The 8558-nt window shown below is 37.1% G+C and overlaps 1 pseudogene; it reads left to right on the forward strand.

Annotated features, from left to right (window-relative positions):
• The first annotated feature begins 1387 nt into the window (after positions 1-1387).
• LOC121100495 overlaps positions 1388-8558 on the forward strand; it is a 13233-nt pseudogene continuing 6062 nt past the window's right edge.

Raw genomic sequence — 8558 nt, forward strand, 5'->3', positions numbered from 1 at the left:
TCAAAGCGATAGTAACAAGGGAAAGAAGAATCTTTTTTAAATACAATGAAAATGAAAATACAAATATTTAAATGTGTGGGATATAGATAAATGGTGCTTAAAGAGAAATTTATATCATTAAATGTTTTTAAAGAAGAAAAAGGAGTGATGTGCTGAGCACTGGGTATTATATGAAACTGATGAATAACCGCATCTGAAACTAATGATGTGTTGGCTTATTCAATTTAAATTAAAAAAAGGATTGAATTAATGTTCAAAGCTTTTACATTAGGACACTATAATAAGACACTATAAAAAGAACAAATTGAATCCAAAGCAAGCAAAAATAAATTTATTTATTTATTTATTTATTTATTTATTTATTTGTAAAGATTTTGTTTATTTATTTGACATAGATAGGCAGCCATCAAGAGAGGGAACACAAGCAGGGGGAGTGGGAGAGGAAGAAGCAGGCTCCCAGCAGAGCAGGGAGTCCGATGCGGGGCTTGATCCCAGGACTCTGGGATCACGCCCTGAGCCAAAGGCCGATGCTTAATGACTGAGCCACCCAGGGACCCCCAAAAATAAGAGCAGAAATCAATTAAATTGAAAGAAAAATAATAGAGAAAAATCAAAGAAATGAAAAGGCTTGTCCTTTGAAAAGATCAATAAAATTGATAAGATTTTAGCCAAACTGGCCAAGAAAAGACTTAAGTTAATAAATGACCAAAAATGCAAATATCTGAAGAGAAAGAAGATACATCATTACAGACGCTATAATGTTTAAAGGACACTAAATACATATCTTGAATAGCTTTATGTACAAAAATTATGTCAACTAGATGAAATGAACAAATGCCCTGAAAATATACAAACTACCAAACCTTATTTAAGAAGAAACAGTGTGGTTTTTTTAATTTGAATTTTTGGTTACAAATCTTCAATGGAAAGCCCAAGTCCATATATTTTATATAAAACAGATAAGCAGTAGCTAAATCATCTTCCAGCAATTTTGAAGAGGTGTACATAAATCTTTTAGATGTTCTAGAAAAAGATATAAGTGCAGAGAAAAGTAAGAAAAAATTCATTGTTATCTGAGCTTTGATTAAAATAACACATAAATCTTCTTTAACTTATGACAGTCCCTTTAGAGATTGCCTTACTTCCTTTTTCTCTACCACCCCCAACTTAAAAGTATATAATCAATCACTCCTCACAATCACTGTGCAGATCTTTCTGCCCACAGGTCTTGTCCCTGTGCTATAATAAAAGCACCTTTCGCACTTAAAAAAACCAAAACCAAAAACCAAAAATAAAAAAAAATACAAGAAATTATGGCCTAGAGTAGAGGTTCATGGGGCTTTAACCAGTAAGTCCAATTTGAATCTTGATTTCTAGTGTGAAAGAAATGGAGCTAGAGGAGAACATGTTACCCATGATGCACAAGTCTAGCATGGGTTGGCCAGACCAAAGCCGGGTGGCCAGTTTGAAGAAGTGAGATGAAGCTAGCCACATTTGTGAGGAAAAGTTCAGGAATAAGTTTACTTCTCTGGTCAGGAAGGAGAGAGAAATGACTGGACCTGTTTTAGGGGAGCATGCTTGGGGGGACTACTTGGCATTTCTGCTAGAAGGGGAGAAAAACAGTGGTAAGTCAAAGGCACAGACTGAACTTTAGATGTCCCCTTTAGATGGCCCACCCATGTGGTCCCACCAGAATCTAGTTATTTCATAAATCATATTAGTATCTCCTTTTATTTTATTATTACTTTTTATTTTTTTTCTTATTTAAAATCAATTAATTAACATATAATGTATTCTTTGTTTCAGGGGTACAGGCCTGTGATTCATCAGTCTTATATAATACCCAGTGCTCATTACAACAGAAACCCTCCCCAATGTCCATCACCCAGTTACCCCATCCCTCCACCCCCCTCACCTCCAACAATCCTCAGTTTGTTTCCTATGATTAAGAGTCTCTTATGGTTTGTCTCCGTCTCTGGTTTTTGTCTTGTTTCATTTTTTCCCTCTCTTTCCCTATGATCCTCTACCTTGTTTCTTAAATTCCACATATGAGTGACATCATATGATAATTGTCTTTCTCTGATTGACTTTTTTCACTTAGCATAATACCCTCTAGTTCCATTCATGTCATTGTAAATGACAAGATTTCATTTTTTGATGGCTGAGTAGTATTCCATTGTATATATATATACACCATCTCTTCTTTATCCATTAATCTGTCAATGGACATCTGGGCTCTTTCCATAGTTTGGCTATTGTGGATATGGTTGCTATAGAGATTGGGGTGCAGGTGCCCCTTCGGATCACTACATTTATATCTTTGGGGTGTATACCCAGTAGTGCAATTGCTGGGTCATAGGGTAGCTCTATTTTCAACTTTTTGAGGAACCTCCATACTGTTTTCCGGAGTGGGGGCACCAGATTGCATTCCCACCAACAGTGTAGGAGGGTTCCCCTTTCTCTACATCCTTGCCAACATCTGTTGTTTCCTGTTTTGTTAATTTTAGCCATTCCGACTGGTGTGAGGTGGTGTCTCATTGTGGTTTTGATTTGTAGTTCCCTGATGCCAAGTGAAGTTGAGTACTTTTTCATGTGTCTGTTGGCCATCTGTATGTCTTCTTTGGAGAAATGGCTGTTCATGTCTTCTGCCCATTTCTTGATTGGATTATTTGTTCTTTGGGTGTTGAGTTTGGTAAGCTCTTTTTTTTTTTGGATACTAGCACTATATCTTTTTTTTTTTTTTAAGACTTCATTTATTTATTTGACAGAGAGACAGCCAGCAAGAGAGGGAACACAACAGGGGGAGTGGGAGAGGAAGAAGCAGGCTCCGAGCCTGATGTGGGGCTGGATCCCAGAACGCTGGGATCACGCCCTGAGCCGAAGGCAGACGCTTAATGACTGAGCCACCCAGGCGCCCCAACTAGCACTATATCTGATAAGACATTTGCAAATATCTTCTCCCATTTGTTCTGTTGTCTTTTGTTTTTGTCGACTGTTTCCTTTGCTGTGCAAAAGCTTTTTATCTTGATGAAGTCCCAATAGTTCATTTTTACCTTTGTTTCCCTTGCCTTTGGAGACACTTCTAACAAGAAGTTGCTGCAGCCAAGGTCACAGAGGTTGCTGCCTATGTCCTCCTTTAGGATTTTGATGGATTCCTATCTCACATTTAGGTTTTTCATCCATTTTGAGTCTATTTTTGTGTATGGTGTAAAGAAATGGTCCAGTTTTATTCTTCTGCATGTGGCTGTCCAGTTTTCCCAACACCATTTATTGAAGAGACTGTCTTTTGTCCATTGGATATTCTTTCCTGCTTTGTCGAAGATTGACCACAGAGTTGAGGGTCCATTTCTGGGTTCTCTCTTCTGTTCCCTTGATCTATGTGTCTGTTTTTGTGCCAGTACCATACATAATGACAGCTTTGTAATAGAACTTGAAGTCTGGAATTGTGATGCCACCAGTTTTGGTTTCCTTTTCAACATTCCTTTGGCAATTTGGGATCTTTTCTGATTCCATACAGATTTTAGGATTATTTGTTTCACTTCTGTGAGAAAGGTTGATGGAATTTGATAGGAATTGCATTAAATGTGTAGATTGCTCTAGTTGCATCAACATTTCAACAATGTTTGTTCTTCCAATCCATGAGCATGGAACATTTTTCCATTTCTTTGTGTCTTCCTCAATTTCTTTCCTGAGTATTCTATAGTTTTCTGAGTACAGATCCTTTGCCTCTTTGGTTAGGTTTATTCCTAGGTATCTTATGGTTTTGGTTGCAGTTGTAAGTGGGATTGACTCCTTAATTTCTCTTTCTTCTGTCTTATTGTTTGTATATAGAAATGCAACTGATTTCTGTGCATTGATTTTATATCCTGGGACTTTACTGATTTCCTGTATGAGTTTTAGCAATTTTGGGGTGGAGTCTTTTGGGTTTTCCACATAGAGTATCATGTCATCTGCAAAGAGTGAGATTTTGACTTCTTTGCCAATTTGGATGCCTTTTATTTCTTTTTGTTGTCTGATTGCTGAGGCTAGGATTTCTAGTACTATGTTGAACAGCAGTGGTGAGAGTGGACATCCCTGCCATGTTCCTGACCTTAGGGGAAAAGCTCTCAGTTTTTCCCCATTGAGAATGATATTCGCTGTGATTTTTTCATAGATGGCTTTTATGATATTGAACTATGTACCCTCTATCCATACTCTGTGAAGAGTTTTAATCAAGAAAGTATGCTGTACTTTGTCAAATGCTCTTTCTACATCTATTGAGAGGATCATATGGTTCTTGTCCTTTCTTTTATTTATGTAGGGTATCACATTGATTGATTTGCAGATGTTGAATCACCCTTGCAGCCCAGGAATAAATCCCACTTGGTAGTGTGAATAATCCTTTTAATGTACTGTTGGATCCTATATGCTAGTATTTTGGTGAGAATTTATGTATCCATGTTCATCAGGGATATTGGTCTGCAATTCTCCTTTTTGGTGGGGTCTTTGTCCTTTTATTTTAATAAATGAATTTCCTAAGAGAAGGAAAAAGGGACATGCAGAAGATATCAGAATAGGGACTGAAACTCCTTTCTCTAGAGCTTTCACTTTCTCTGTATTAAGCATGAGTAGCAGTTTACAAAACTAGGCATACTGCATAATTTCCTTATCTGTAAACATGTGGATCTATGTATGCAGGGACCCTATGGACCACAGTTAAAAGCATATGAAAGCAGTGGTAAATCTGACAAATAATGTGCAAAATCTCTACCCAGAAAGAGAAAAAAAAAAGGATTTTCTGAAAGAAATTTAAGAATACCTAAATAAACAGAACGATGGGTTAGAAGATTCAATATTGAAAAAAATGTCAATTCTCTCTAAATGCATCTACAGATTTAATAAAAGCCCAATAAAAATCACAGCAGGATTTCTTATAGAAACTGATAACGCTGATTCTATTATTCACATGGAAATGCAAAGGATGCACAATGTTAGTCAAGACAACTTTGAAAACAAGCAAAGGTAGAGGTCTAACAATATCGGATGCTAAGACTTCATATAGAACTTCAGTATCAAGACAGTGTCGTATCGTTGTAAACATAGACAAATAGATCAGTGAAACAGAATAAAGTCGAGAAATAAACCCATAAATATATGGACAACTGATTTTACAAAGGTACAAAAGTAATTCAGCAGAGAAAAACAGTTTTTTCAACAAATTATGCAGAAACAAGTGGAAATCTGTGTGCAAAAGAGCTTTGATCCAGATAATACACAAAAAGGATAATAGACACAAATGTACAAAGAAATACAACATCAAAAGCACCATCTATAAAAGAAAAAATATTAATAATTAACTTCATTAAAACACTTGCTGTTCAAGAAATAGATCTAAAATAAAATGACAAATCAGGGAATTTCGGAAAATATGTATAAATCATATAGTTGATAAAGGACTCATATTCAGATATATGGAGTACTATCAAAACTCAAAAAATAAAAAAAACAAATAATCCAATTAAAAACTGGCAAACGATTTGAATAGACTCTTCACTGAGGATGGCATTCAGAAGTCAAATAGGGGCACAAAATGATGTTAACCATCATTAATCATCACAGAAATGCAAATTAAACTACAAAGAAACACCAAAACCTATCTATTAAAATAGCTGACATTGAAAAGACAATCTGTGCCAGAAGCAGGAACACAGACCTTTTATACTGATAGAGAGGTAACAAAATGAGTTAGGAAATAAGGACACAAAATTTAAGAGGGCAGGAAATTTCAGCCAAGTTTTGGTTATGTTAAAAGCTACCTCTAGGGGCACCGGGGTGGCTCAGTCAGGTAAGCCTCTAACTCTTATTTTCAGCTCATGTCATGATCTCAGCGTCATGGGATGGAGCCCTGGCCGGCTCAATGCAGATTTGGCTTGGGATTCTCTCTCCCTCACAAATAAATAAATAAAATCATTTTTTAAAAAAAGCTACCTCTGCACATCATGCTGCTTACTCAACCCTTTTGCAGAATATCCACAGTGAACCCTCTTTTATCTATGTTATTTTTTCTTCACTTTCTCTTTCACTATGAACATTCTAAAGAATGCTGGAAATCCAGGAAAATGGATTAATAAATATATCAAAAAGTGCCTCTCTTTTTCCTGCCTATCTGGCTAGTCATGATGCAACTGGAGGTTAATTTTTTTAAAGATATCAAATCAAGTTGTCATAAACAAGTAAATTAAGTTTTGTTTTTCTGAATGAATGTTCATTGGCAACTTCCTCTGTTAATACATAAGAAACAAATCTGAACCCAGTTTTAAATCCCTCCATAGTTTTGCATTATGTTAAGGTAAAGAATAAAACCCCTCACCCAGCCTCCAAGGTCCCTTGTGATACATATATGCTGGCCTCCCTGACCCCAACTGGCTTTTGCCTGCTTCTCTCCTAACATGGCAGCTGCATTTACAATGCCATGCTTCTCCTATGATCTGGGCTCTCTGATAATTTAGGCCCTCCAACAACAAAGGTCTTGTGGATGACACATCTCCACAGGCAGCAATCACCATGTTAGAAATGAAGACCCTCAGGCCCCACCAAGATCTACTGACAAGAATCTGCATTTTTTTATAATAATTTTTTTATTATATTGTGTTAGTCATTATACAGTACATCCCTAGTTTTTGATGTAAAGTTCCATGATTCATTACTTGGTATAACACCCAGTGCACCATGCAATACGTGCCCTCCTTAATACTTATCACCAGCCTATCCCATTCCCCCACCACCCTCCCCTGTGAAGCCCTCAGTTTGTTTCCCAGAGTCCATAGTCTGTCATGGTTCATTCCCCCTTCTGTTCACCCCCCTTTCTTCTCCTACCGATCTTCCTACTTCTTATGTTCCATAAATGAGTGAAACCATATGATAATTGTCTTTCTCTGCTTGACTTATTTCGCTTAGCATTATCTCCTCCAGTCCCGTCCATGTTGCTGCAAATGTTGAGAAATCGTTCTTTTTGATGGCTGAGTAATCCATTGAACATATGGACCACAACTTCTTAATCCAGTCATCTGTTAAGGACATCTCGGCTCCTTCCACAATTTAGCTATTGTGGACAATGCTGCTATGAACATTGGGGTGCATATGGCCCTTCTCTTCACTACATCTGTATCTTTGGGGTAAATACCCAGTAGTGCAATGGCTGGATCATAGAGTAACTCAATTTTTAATTTTTTAAGGGACCTCCACACTGTTTTCCAAAGTGGCTGTACCAACTTGCATTCCCACCAACAATGTAGCAGGGATCCCCTTTCTCCACATCCTCTCCAACATTTGTTGTTTCCTGCCTTGTCAATTTTTGCCATTCTAACTGGCATAAAGTGGTATCTCAGTGTAGTTTTGATTTGAATTTCCCTGATGGCTAATGATTTTGAACATTTTTTCATGTATCTGTCAGCCATTTGTATGTCTTCATTGGAAAAGTGTCTGTTCATATATTCTGCCCATTTTTGATTTGATTATTTGTTTCCCGTGTATTGAGTTTGAGAAGTTCTTTGTAGATCTTGGATACCAGTCTTTTATCTGTAGTGTCATTTGCAAATAACTTCTCCCATTCCGTGGGCTGCCTCTTAGTTTTTTGGACTGTTTCCTTGGCTGTGCAGAAGGTTTTTATCTTGACGAAGTCCCACAAGTTCATTTTTTCTTTTGTTTCTCTTGCCTTTGGAGATGTCTCATGAAAAAAGATGCTGTTGCCGATGTCAAAGAGGTTGCTGCCTATGTTCTTCTCTAAGACTTTTATGGATTCCTGTCTCACATCGAGGTCTTTCATCCATTTGGAGTTTATCTTTGTGTATGGTGTGAGAGAGTGGTCAAGTTTCATTCTTTTGCATGTAGCTGTCCAATTTTCCCAGAACCATTTATTGAAGAGACTGTCTTTTTTCCATTGGATGTTTTTTCCTGCTTTGTCAAAGATTAGTTGCCCAAAGAGCCGAGGGTCCATTTCTGGGTTCTCTATTCTGTTCCATTGGTCTATGTGTCTGTTTTTGTGCCTGTACCATGCTGTCTTTGTGATCACAGCTTTGTAGTATAGCTTGAAATCCGGCAACGTGATGCCCTCAGCTTTGTTTTTCCTTTTCAACTTGGCGATTTGGGGCCTTTTCTAGTTCCACACAAATTTAAGAGCTGTTTGTTCCAGTTCTTTGAAAAATGTCATTGGTATTTTGATCGGGATAGCATTGAAAGTGTAGATTGCTCTGGGTAGCATGGACATTTTAACTATGTTGATTCTTCCGATCCATGAGCATGGAATATTTTTCCATCTTTTCATATTTTATTCAATGTCTTTCAAGAGTGATTTATAGTTTCTAGAATATAGATCCCTTACATCTCTGGTTAAGTTAATTCCCAGATAACGTATGATTTTTGGTGCAATTGTAAATGTAATGGATTCACTAATTTCTCTTTTTTCAGTCTCATTGTTCGTGTAGAGAAATGCAACTGATTTCTGAGCATTGATTTTGTATCCCACCACATTACTGAATTGCTGTATAACTTCTAATACTATGGGAGTGGAGTCTTTTGGG

Source organism: Ursus maritimus, unplaced genomic scaffold (genome assembly GCF_017311325.1).
Source record: "Ursus maritimus isolate PB19 unplaced genomic scaffold, ASM1731132v1 scaffold_4, whole genome shotgun sequence".
Classification (NCBI taxonomy): domain Eukaryota; kingdom Metazoa; phylum Chordata; class Mammalia; order Carnivora; family Ursidae; genus Ursus; species Ursus maritimus.